Source organism: Phascolarctos cinereus, unplaced genomic scaffold, assembly GCF_003287225.1.
Source record: "Phascolarctos cinereus isolate Bilbo 61053 unplaced genomic scaffold, phaCin_HiC Scaffold_4;HRSCAF=312, whole genome shotgun sequence".
Taxonomy (NCBI): Eukaryota; Metazoa; Chordata; class Mammalia; order Diprotodontia; family Phascolarctidae; genus Phascolarctos; species Phascolarctos cinereus.
Window position 1 is genome coordinate 194,680,338 of NW_027555847.1, and position 13,624 is coordinate 194,693,961.

Here is a 13,624-nt window from a genome sequence, read left to right on the forward strand (position 1 = left end):
GCTCAGAAAGGTAAATTGTCCACCATTATATGGTACTTTTGTGTCAGGGACATCAACTTCAGTCCTTATGACTGAAAGTTCAGTGTACTTTCTACTATACCACATGCTTGCAAGCACTGATATTTCTGGAATGGTGCTTCTGGGAAACGGCCATCTATAGTTATCCCTTCTGCATTGTGTAGGTAGAGGCATGGAGGCCCCATAATCTAGAAAATCTGCATCAAATCTTTTGGCCCTCCCTTAATACCAGAGAAGAAGTCTGAATTTGTTCTTTTCTTTCATGGGGTATTTACAGTACCTTATTGTAAAATTTGGGCTGATATTATACAATACTATACATATATTTCACGCGTTTCTGAGTTTCTGAACTTTTTTGTGTCATCTGCTGGCCTTTTCGTGTCATCTGTGGCTTCCACAAAACTCCTCAAAAAATTCCCATTTAATTTCTTATGCCAACCTGCGACATATCAGAACCACAATGAGGAAAGTCATGATGTGAAAGGGATAACTAAACATAGAATAATACAATCTGAAACATCTGGAAGTATTATTTGGCAACACCTGGTGCAAACCTTCATTTTATACTTGATGACAGTCACACAGCTACTTAGTGGAAGAACAAGGACTAGAACATAAGTCTCTTGCCTTCTAGTTCAATATTGTTTTTACTGTATCATGAGCTGGGCTGTCAGGAATATTTACCTGAATCTCCAAATACCTTAAATCACTGTCATCAAATTCAAATAGAAATAGAGGTTACTAATCCATACAAAAAGATCCCTGTGGGCCATATATTGACTCAGTTTTTAAAATGTAATATCTATTTTATTAATTTTGTTAAATATTTCTCAGTTATATTTTAATCTGGTTTCATACATACTAGGTTCACATGTTAGATACCTCTGCCCTAAAGGATATATACCAAGGTCAAGAGTAGTATGAATAATAAATCTGCTTGAAGTGGTGGCATTATCCATATTTGCACTGCTTATTTTTTTACATAATTACAACTTCAAATATTGTGAATTCAAATCCATGTATTATTTGCACTAATTGAGACCTGGCTGTATTTACTTCTTTTTTTTTTCCTACACCACACCTGTGATTTCATTGTTTCAAGAAATTCTCATGAAGAAACTACATCTAGCTAAGAAAGATCAGCAACTGCCATGTAACTTATAATGTTAGAGAGATTTCTGAGGCACTGAAAGGCCAAGTAATAGTAAGTTTTGCAAAGCACTTTCCATATGTTATCTCATTTAATCTTCGAAACAATCTTGTATGGATGGGGTTATTATTATCCCCATTTTACTGATTGGGAAACTGAGTACAAATATAAGTGGCTTGCCCAGGGTCATATAGCTACTAAGTATCTCAGGCAGGATTTCAAATCAAGTCTTCCAAACTTTAAGTTCAGCTCCCTCTGTCCACTATACCACTTAACTGTCAACTAGTGACTTGCCAAGGGTCATACAGCTAGTATGTATAAGAGGTGGCACTTAAATTTGGATCTTACTGATTCCAAGGCCAGCTCTGCTTCCACTACATTATGCTGCCTCTCACTTAATTAACAAATTCAAATACAGTAGAACTCTTTCATATCATTGGACAAACAGGTAGATATGCCAATCATAATATATTGGGCTTTTACTACATAGAACTGAGGAATCTAGGTAGCACAATGGATAGAGTCTTAGATCTGGAGACAGGAAAACTTGAGTTCAAGTCCAGCCTCAGATATTTCCTAGTTGTGTCACCTTGTCACACTTAAGTCACTTAACCACTCTCTGCCTCAGTTTCCTCTTTTGTAAAAATAGAGATATCACCAACCTGCTGTTACTATTGTGAGGATAAAATGTGATAATATTTGTAAAGCCTTTGCAAACTTTAAAGCATTGTATAAATGCTAGCTATCATATCTATTAAAATTATTGTGTTTTGACATATTTGGTTTGGGATCCATGACTGGACAAATGGTATAACCTATGTAATGATCAGTCATATTGCTAAAATTACTCATTAATGGAGATGGGTGTTTCAAAATAAAATTTCTTAGTTATTTTCCTTTCCATTTCACAAACAAAAGGTGTTAATTCATAGCACTTGCCAAAATTATTCTGAAAATTGAGGATGAGGGTAGACATGAAAAATCAAACAACCAATCAGGTCATCCTCATCTGACATTCATCAGTACCCTATCTTCTCATCCAGAAGCAGATGCAGTCAGGGAGAGAAGTCAATTCTTCCTACAAAAGCCCCTGGTGCTTTCATGTATTCCTCTATTCTTGGCTGTTGCACTGGCTGTTGAACCAAAAATCAATTGCATAGAGATACAGAATATGATGGTGTTGGATTTGCCTGGAAATTTTTTTTTAAGTATATGGTGATATCAAATGTAAAGCACTTGCCACCTTTTTTCTTTTCTCCTCTGCCAATGGAATATGAAAGAGAATTGTTGTTATTTTAATTAGTAGAAACAGTCTTCTCCAGGTCATGCTGTCTCAGAGAAACATCAGGGAAGAAATTGTTATGCCTATTCACACCACTCCTGGCCTGAAAATAATATTTCACTATTAGCTGTCTGTTTGCAAAACACTAGTTCAGATATGTTCCAACACAGCTACAGGGTTTCATCTGCATGTGAATGTATGTATATATGTGTACATGTATGCACACTCACTCATTTCTTTGATACTTTGATGGACCTGTGATTACATAAATGTAGCTACTCTCTGCAGTGAAGTACATTGCTGCCATCCTCGCTTTACCATCCCCTGCAACTGCACTCAGTGCTCTCTCTTAAATCCCTCATAGGAAGCCCAACCAATATGAAGTTTTTTTCACTAGATTTCTTGGCAATTAATAGGCATCCATCAGTAACAGAGGGGCAGACAATAAGTTATCCCTCATTCTCACTACATAGGATTATATATTTAGAGATGAAATTATATCACCTTTTGGAGGTGTCTTTCCCCTTTTTTGCAATATCTGTGGATGAAAATGTAGAAAAGTTCTATGAGAAACTGGTCAAGAACCTCCAAATCAAGTCATCATGTATCTTGATACTCAGTGATTCGGTATGGAGGTAGACACATAAAAGGACAAAAAAAATATTGTGACAGTTCTGCTTATTTTATAACTGAGGAGGCTGAGTATCAGAGAAGTGGATAACTTGTCCATCATCACACAGGTAATAAGTAGCAGAGCTGTTTTTAACTCAGGCCTGAAAACTGACGGACTCATTGTTGTAATGGTTCACTGGTAAAAAAAAAAAAAACTGTTCATTCCTACCATTTGTTTCTCCATTACCCTTTAGGTAACTTACATGGTATTCTGTTGGTATTCTATGGTATTCTATGATTTGTAGTTATCACTGGAAGAATATTACTGTTTAAAGGATGGTGGTCTTTTTTTTTATATCAGAGAGAAATTTGTGATTATGAACCACTCCCAGTTCTGTACTTAGTTCATTAGCTAAGTGAAACAATTGACTAACTCCATGAGATTTCCTTCTATTTATGAACAATAAGCAGTCTTTGTGCATTTGGTTTTTTCCTGTTTGAAATGTTAGGCCAAATTCTTTTGAATGACTAGAAATCTCATTTAGGAAGCTCTGAAATATTGGGAAGCTTGATTGAATTAGCACAATACCCACAAATGAGATTATCTAAAGGACCTCACCATCTATAGAGAATTTCTCTGCCATTTGGACTCTAAACTGGACATCCTCAATGGCAGAAGCAGAGACCTTTGATGAATATACATCTCCAGGCATGTGCTGGAGCCTATCGGTGCTGGCTCAAGAAAGCCAATTGTTAAATTTTCAGTATAAGCACTTACATCGTGGAAATCAATGAATGCTACAAATCAGGATTTTCTTTTGTTATTGATTGTTTAAACCAGGGCTTCTCAAACTTTTTCCACTCATAATCCCTTTAGCCCTTCTTAAACTCTGTGTCACGACCCCCACACAGGGGAGTTTAAGAAGTGCTGTTCTAGACTTTAAAAAGCTATAGAGAAAATGTTTATAATGCAAATTAAACCTAGAAATATGTCATTTGTACCTTTTTCAGAGTTGGTTGTTAGCAATTTACCAGTGCAACACTGTTGGTTTTTATGATTCATTTGATAGTAATCAGAGGGTCATCAAATAAAATTATCTCTGTCCTATCTTTCCAATAATTTTCTGTAATTTTGGTATATGCATGAGGTACTTTCATATGAATCATAAAAACAGACAGTGATGTGCTGGTAAATTATTGTGGGACAGTAATAGAGAGAAATTTAAGGGACATTCCTCTGGCCAAGTTTTTGTCTTTCCCCTTTTTTGCAATATCTATGGATGAAAATGTAGAAAAATTCTATGAGAAGCTCCAAATCAAGTCATCATGTATCTTTATACTCAGTGACTTGGTATGGAGGTAGACACAGAAAAGGACAAAAAAAATTATTGTGACAGTTCTAGGTGGCACAGCGGATAAAGCCTGGAGTTGCAAAAGACACTTACTAGCTGTGTGACAAGTGGCAAGTCACTTAACCTCTGTTCACCTCAGTTTCCTCCTCTATAAAACAGGGATAAGAATGGCAAATGAGATAATATTTGTAAAGCACTTAGCAAAATGCCTGGCACATGTTAAGTGCTATAAAAATGTTAGCTATTTATGCACTTAGTAACTCTCTCTGGTTCAACAGTCCACAACATGCTCATTTCTCTACTCTTGTAAAATGCATAAATAGAACCCATCATTTCATTTCACCAGCTGATCTACCAGTAGGTGAGTGTAATATGTAATTTGGCCACTAAATGGTAGCTCCTCAAGTCCCACAAGTCACCAATCAAGGGGCTTCATCAGATGGTAGTCAATGTATGGGAATAAGCTTTGCCAAGAGCCTCAGTATCCCTACTGCTTACATTAGAGAGCTTAGCCTATATGTTTTTAGACTAGCACCCTTTCCACTACACATAATATTGGCCAGATTCAAATTTTAGTGTAGGGAAAAAAGAAACAGAGCATTGTTCTGAAATACAAGAAAAATTACTAAAATTTCATTATTGCTGTCTTAATGGCTCTTCTGTTGCTTTTGGGAAACCTCCTGCTCTCAACTGACCAAACTCTTTCATCAGAGACTTCCCTCCGCATCCTTCAGGGATCACATAAACTCCTATATGGCACTCCCGTAGGTTTTGCCCTTCTTCTTCTCCCTTTTTCCTTGATTTCCTTTTTCCTTAATATCACTGCAGCAACCACCTTTGGAGCCACTGTTGTCCACCCACTGACTTCTAGTGTTGTTAAATGTTGATGTGCCACTAATAAATCATCTTGTAATAACTCTTACAAGTAACTGTCCCAATCTTCCCAAACAAAACAGCTGAATGGGCAACAGGTCAAGCCAGGGCCAAGGCTACTTCCCTTTAATACAGGAGCAACTGACCAGCTGTGACTAAGTGTCCTTTCCACAGTCAGAGAACAAGCTTCCTCACTGCTACCTCCCTTCCTTCCTGGAGAGAGCAATATTCAAGCCACTGAATCACACACTCTAGTGGTAGGAACCTCTACACCCCTCCTCTGAGCACATAAACCATTGTTCTGAACAGGGCTTACTCAACCAGGTAGCCATCTTGATATTCTGATGAGCGTGGGGCTTGACTGTAAGAGCTTGCCTGGGGGACCTTGAACCTCAAGGTTCAACTGGAGGACCTCCTCCATTCTGCTAAATCCATAGAGTGTTGACCCTCAGCATCTGCCCTAATGTCTTGATGAGAATAACTGAGATTCAGGATTGTAATGGAAAGGCTAGAGGTATCAACCTCATGCCTCAGCAATAAGTAACTCTTTTTACCCTATAGACATGTGATGCTGACCAAGGCTGTAAGTAGGGTTTTCAGCTGTTACACTTTCAGAAGTAGGGCTTCTTGTCTTTACCATGGCCACGGTCAGAACCTCAGGACTCAGCAACAAGGAAATACTGCTTCCTATAGTAAAGGCTAGGTTAGTGTCTTTCAGGCAGTATAAGTGGCTACAACAATAATCTGGCCACTAGCAAAACAAGAATTTAGATATCATCAGTCTAATTCCAACATTTTATAGCTGTGGAAACTCGGGTCTAGAAAGGTGAAGAAATTTGGGTATAAGCAATCGTTTTTTTCAGACTGTTTGGATAAGCAAATATCTATTTCATATCTGCTGTAGTGCAACCTTTGGCAATCCATTTAACTTGTTTGAACCTCAATTTCTTCACCTGTAAATGAGGATATTGAGCCAGGTTATCTGTAAAGTCCTTTGCAGGCCTAAATCTTTTGGTCTTATGAACTATGTGATAGCTGGTTTGTTTTGTCAGAAAAATCTATCAGTAACATTTAAAATTTGGTAATTTTGTACATATTAAAGTTACTGAAAATAATACCTTTTGCTTCTTAGAAAGAAATTAGTCCTAGTCATGGAAGAGAGAGCACAAAACAAATGGATCCAAATTTTACACATATACAAAGCAATGAATAAGGTCTCTCATTCAAATATCTGCAATTCTGACAAGATGATTACAGTGAATCAAAACCATAAATAAATGTTGTACAAATACACAACTCTAGAAAATCATTAATGATGACAACCATCCCACCAAAAAGCCCAAATCCAATTATAATACTTCAGAAAAGTAAAAGCTAGTGAACTTTAAGAATAAGTAGTTCTACTCTTACTGGAAAAGAGTCACAAAGGATAGGAAGATTATGAATGGGTCCAGTCTGAATCTTAGCTACATTAAAATTGGAAGTTAACTCTTCCTGGAAAGATGATAGGAATAAAATATTAACCAGATAATAAATATTTGTCTCCATCATGCATAAAATTGTACTGAAGCTTTTTTTAGCATGGCAAAGTAAAGTGACATGACTGGAGCTTGATGATACACCAGAAATATAGCTCATACATTTCTCCATTTATTTAAGGCTTCCATCATATTAATTAGATAAGAAATTCCAATTATAAGAAAGAAGAGTATGTTCTAATGATTCAGTTATAATGACTTTGGGCCCAGTAAATATAAATAAGCAGCAGGAAATAGTTTTGTAAATACAAATTTGATTTCTCTAAATGCTCTTAGATTTCTGTAATTTTTCCACAACCCTAAATGTTTGGGCACAAATCATGCCCGTATCAAGATAATATGTGATCAAATCACTTCCATATCAAATTAAAAAGTGTTAAAGGTAGAAATAAGTTCACTCAATGATTCTATAATAATATTAAGCACAAAACGCTATGCTTCTCCTTCCTCAATAAGGAATTCCCCTCTCTGCCTCCAAAGACTCGGAAAAAAAGAAAAAGATACCTAGGTAGACTACAAGAAATCAGTATTAGACCTAAGGATAAATATTATTATTCACAAAATTTACTTCCCAGAATCCACTTCCAACATATCAAGATTCCTGTCACTTCAGATGTAACCCTTTCTTGTTTGCCTTGGCTGGTGACGATAAGGAAAGAGCATAAAAAGAAGAGCTCATGAGTTGGATGATCCATTCTGGATGGTCTCTCCCACTCATCCTCACCATAGTTGTCCTCCCTTGTCTAGTGGCTATTTTGACCTGCAGCATAAAGTCTTCTAATGGGGCTCTAGTCCACCTCAAATTTCTAAGGAGGGCTGACTTTGTATTAACAGGGCTGTTACCTATGTGATATAAAGTATGGTGGAATGAAGAAAAGAGGAAAATGGCCTAAAGTCAGGAGATCTGAATTTGAATGCTGCCTCTGACATCTCTTAGACCCTCAATTTCTTAACCTGGCAAAGTGATGCAGCAGAAAATTCCTAGGCTTGGTTGGAGCCAGAAAATGAAGTTTAAATCATGGCTCTGCTACTTCTACCTGTCTGGCTTTGAACAAATCACTTAACCTAAGATGACTAGTGAGTGCCTCTGTCTGGCAAGGTTCACAGGTTTCAGGTGGATTGGGAAAAATGAAAGAAATGAGTATTCATTTCATTTAACTGCCTCCCCCCACACACACATACACACATATACATTCTCATTTGAGGATGTATGCATGTTCAGTTTTCTTCATTATTCAATTCCAGGGGTATGAAACTCTCTTTCTTAGTCAACACCTTCACTTCATCAGGGCCAAACAAGTTTCAAAGGAAAGGAAACAATGAAGGACATGAACTCTGCCTAAGAGGCTACTTGCTTCTAAAAAGACCATCTTATATCAAACCCAATTAAACCACAGTGAGTTTTTTTTTACCTATATATTGCTTAGGGTAAATGGTCCCAGTCAGGTAGGTAATCTCTGTTTTTGAGAAGCTTATAAGAGTTGTTAATAAAATCAGAAGCATTATATTCTCTCTCTATTGGTTCAGGCTCCAGCCAGATTTGGACCAAGTTTAAAACCTCTGTTGCATTTAGCTGTCTATACCACAAGCCATTTGTTCTAGTTCAGTAAGTTACGTCTGACTTTTCATGACCTCATTTGGGGCTTTCTTGGCAAAGATACTGGAATGGTTTGCCATTTCCTTCTCCTGCTCATCTTACAAATGAGGAACTGAGGCAAACAGGGTTAAGTGCCATGCCAGCATCACACACTAAGTGTCTGAAACCAGATTTGAGCTCAAGAAGATGAATCTTCTTGGCTTCAGGCCTGGTACTCTATCCACTGTACCTCCTAGCTGCCCTAGCCATTAACTAGGGTCATTCATTGCAGCTTCTCTGTTCATTTAAAGGCAAACACCAGTGTAACTAGGTGGCACAGAGGATAGAGTGCTGGACCTGGAGTACAGAAGAATCAAGTTTAAATCCAGTATCAGATGACTACTGTATGACTATGGGCCAGTCTTAACTGCCTCAATTTCTTCATCTGTAAAGTGAGAATAATTATAGCACCCTAAGTTTCAGGGTTATTGTGAGGATAAAATGAGATATTTGTAAAGAATTTTAAGTCACTTAATCTCTGTATACCTCAGTTTCCTCATCTATAAAATGAAATTAATAATAGTACCTATATCCTAGAGTTGTTGTGAGGATCAAATGAGAAAGTTGCAAAGCACTTTGTCAATCTTAATGCTAGTTGTTATTATTATTATTACAATGAACTTGTATCATTTTTATTATATTACAATTTAGTTGTATATTACAATGAAGTTGTAATTATTGCAGTTATTTCAATGATTGGTCATAGTTTTATATTAAGAGTAAGCTAGATTTCTAAAACACTATGCAAATTTGGAATTATGAACTTAAAGAACAAAGAATAGTCTTGGAGTAAACATCAGCAGACTGAAGCAGGGTTGGGGTGTTGATGAGTAAAGTACTTCACCAGAGTTCAAATCTGGCCTCAGGCACTTACTAGCTACATGAATGCAGGCAAGTCCTTCATCTGTAACATGAGCTGGAGGAGAAAATGGCAAACTACTCAAGTATCTTTGCCAAGGAAAGCCCAATTGGGGTGATGAAGAGAAGGACACAACTGAAACAACAGAACAACAAAAAACCTCGCTTCAAACCTCAACTCCCACCTTACCTCCCACATGAAGTTTTCCCTCATTCTTGTTTTTCCTCATTCTTCCATCTTCTAGTACCTCCCAATCTCAAAATTACTTTTTACTCACAAATTATTGCTTTGTATATGTTGTTTTTCCTGACAGAATATAAACTCCTTGAGGGCAGGAACTACTTTGGATTTTTGCCTTTGTAAAACCAGTATCTGGTACAATTCCTAGGCATTTAATAAATGATTGTTGATCACTACCTTCCTACTAAACTGTAAATTCCACCAATAAAGAGAATCTCCTCTAAACTTTGTATGTCTTCTAGCATTTACCAGTGTTGTTTTCATAGCAGGTACTTAATAAATGTTTGTAAAATATGAGTAACTCCAAGCTGGGTCTTGGGTCCTTTTCCTGAATGATATTTGTTTCTTTACATAGTGCTGAAAAGGAAGATAAAATGTAACAGACAAATCCGCTACTATACAATTTTGTAGAGATCCAGTATGTTCCTAGGCTTCCAATGTAGTCATTCCTAACATTCTTAGAAAGGTTTTGTCAGGGTCTTAAAAGCAAGGGTACCACCATGACCTCTATGACAAAGGTATGCCCAGAAAGAGACACAAAGGATTGTCAAGTATGTATTTATTTACCTTGCAACACAGAGCCATCATTACCCCACCTTCATTCTTCACTTAAAACCTCTAAAAACTTATAGTAGAGACTTTCCCCAAGGACGCACAAAGCACAAGGAATTACAAATGCAACCACGAAAGGAAACTTACCTAGATAGCCAGACTCCCCAGAGCTACTCTATTCTCCCACAGCAAGTCTCTTTTGCTTTCTCTTCTGTAGATAACACTCAGTTCTATAAAATTTATACTATTTGTGCTATTTACTTCATAGGGTTATTGTGAAGAAAGCACTTTGTACATCTCAAAGTGCTTTATGAATGTGAGCTTTTGAAAGCCCTTTGTAAGATGTAAATCCATCCATTAAGTTTGAGGTGTTATTATGGATGAATGTAAGGGGACTTAAAGGTAATACCTAACCTCACCTCTGCCAAAATAGATGGAGGTGCTACCCAGCTTATGTATCAACTGCTATGATAAAGAGGTGAGAATTAGGAAGGTGGAAGAGAGAATGTTATGAAGCATCTAAAGTTGCAGGTCTATCATCATCGTTACCAGTGATCTTTTCAGAACTCAAGCTAATGACAAGAAATGGTTTTTGTTTTAGTTTTTCTGTCATCTTCATCATCATCATCATCATCATTATTTATTTCCATTTTTTCAAGGTACTTTCCCCTTGCATTGGTAGCATCATGAATATGTTTATGTATTTATCAAACATCCAGGTAAAAACTAAATTTCAGTCAAAAATCTAGATGTTACCAGAAATCTAGAAAAGCAGTTCTCAAACTTTTTAGTCTCAGAAGCCCTTTACATTCTAAAAAATTGTTGAGGACCTTAAAGTGATTTTGTTTATGTGGGTTATATGTACTAATATTGATCACATTAGAAAATAAAACTATTATTTTAAAATAGTCATTTATTGATTCATTTGAAGTAATAATAAACCCTCCATGTGCCAACAACGTGTTTATGAAAAATAACTATAATTACCAAAACAAAAAATTAGTGAGAAAAATGGCATTGTTTTATATATTTTTCAAATCTCTTTGATGTTTGGCTTAATAGAAGATAGCTAGATTTTCTTATTTGTTTCTGTATTCAAACCATTGGAGTACATTATTTTTGTTGAAGTGTATGAAGAAAATCTAACCTAATAAAGGCATTTACTTAGAAAAGAAAGGAGCATTTTAAAGGCAAAGAACATCTTAGTGTTATTATGAAAACAGGTTTTACTTCACAGATACTCTAAAAGAGTCTTACGACTCTCCAGGAGTCCACAAACCTTGCTTTGAGAATCACTAACATATATGGAATATACAATGGAATATCCAGATATTTGACTGAATTTATCCATTTTTATCAAAGTCCTTCCCAATTTGGTGCCATCTTGCCTTTCTAGCCTTATTTATTTTATAATAATTTTTTAATTAACAGAAATATATTTCCTCTCCCTCTCACCCCTGATTCCATTTGGGAGAAAAAAGAAAGAAAACATTAAAAATACACTGATTTTTTAAAGAGGATTCACAACCATGGCTTTTCTTACTGCTTTGTTAAATTTTAAAACCACAAGTAACAGTTCATAGATTCATATAAAATTGTTATCTACTTTGTATATTGAAATATTGACATTTTGGTAGTTATTAAGTCCTTAATAAAAAATAAATTTAAAATATGTTGAAAAGAAAGAAGTGATCACTATGAGTTAACACATTAATTAAAAACAAGACTTGTCAGATGAACTTTGTTTCCTTTTTTTAAACTGAGTTCATGGATCACAGCGAAAGCAATGGACATAGTACATCTGCAATTCAGTATGTTATTATAAACTCATGGGAAGGTAGAAATAAATGGATTTAACATAGGTAAATTTGGAAATAATCAAATTATAAGATCCAAAGAGTGAAGTTCAAGTCGAAAAAAAGTTCTTCACTGGAATGCCACTGGACTCTCCTCCAACTGGTTATCTTCAATATTTTTATCAACAACTTAACTAAAGTCATAGATGGCATGTTTAGAACATTTGCAGACAACATGAAGCTGAGGTAGATAGTTTTAGCCAGAATTAGTATCTGAAATGATCTTAAAAGCCTGGAAGTGGGATGAATTTAATGTTTAATAGGGATAAAGGCAAAGTGCTACACTTGAGCTCAAATAATCCACTACAGACGTATATGATGAGGATATAAAGCTAAGAAACAGATCGTGTAAAAAAAAAAACTTAAGGATTTTAGTGAACTGACTGCTCCATATTAGGCAGCAGTGCTTTCATAAACTTATTAGTAGCCAGAACAAGGACAGCACATAATGGAGATATACTCCACTGTACCCTGCTTTGATAAGATCACATCTAAAGTGTTATGCCCAGTTTGGGATGCCAGATTTGGGGAATATCATAACAAACTGAGATGTATCCAGGAGAGGATGGCTGGGTTGGTGAGCTGATGTTTGACCCAGAGAAAATTATAATAGCTAACATTTATATAGTGTTTTAAAGTTTGCAAGATGTTTTACACATATATAATCTCATTTGATCCTCACAATAGCCCTGAAAGGTAGGTGGTATTATCTCCATTTTGAAAAGAAAGAAACTGGAGCCAAGAGAAGATAAACTATCCCAGGATCACATAGACAGAGTCTAAAAGGCAGGATTTGAATCAGGTCTTCCAGAGTCTAAATCTAGAACGTTGTCCTATGCCATCTAGTGGACATCAAAAAAAGAAAAGAAAAGAAAACAGCTACCTTCAAATATTTTGAGAAATGTCATGTATTAAAAGGACTTGACTAGTTCTGCATAGACCCAGAAGATAGGATTATGACTACCAGTTAGAAGATATAGGGAGACATATGTGAGCCCAATAAGAAATTAAACATTTAGGGTTGTTCAAAATTCCATACATCCCAAGTTAACCATAAATGGAGTCTAGATGACCACTTATTGGGGATATTATAGACAGAATTCATGTTTTTGTTGAGCATTGTGAGATAATCTCAGAAGACTCTTACAAACTTATAATTCTATGATTTCTTTAATAGGATATTATGATTCTCATATTCATAAATTTATATAAATCCTTTTTCAGAGATATTTATCTTTTCTACCTCTATCATCTCTTAGCATAATGAACATCACTAACTTTAACGGTACTTTTCCCCTTTTATTTGTCCTAAACTAATCTTTCTCAAGCTTCAAATCTATATTCATTCTATACATACTTGTCAGAGTTTTATCTGTCATTCCATTTCCATATTCATTTTTATGGACTAAAGAAACTCATCTATTTTGTTCTGTTCCCCAAAACCAAAGAATATGAGATATTAGGGCAGGATGATATCCCTTCTTCTCCCACATATACATGACTTCATCTCTATCTCCCTTAACATTGTAACTGTGTTTTCCTCAGACCTTCTCCAACATTATGATACCTTACTTAAAGTGCAATGTGATTAACTTTGTCCCATACTTCAGGTACCCATACACCATGATTTTGAATTATAATAGATTAACTTTTTAG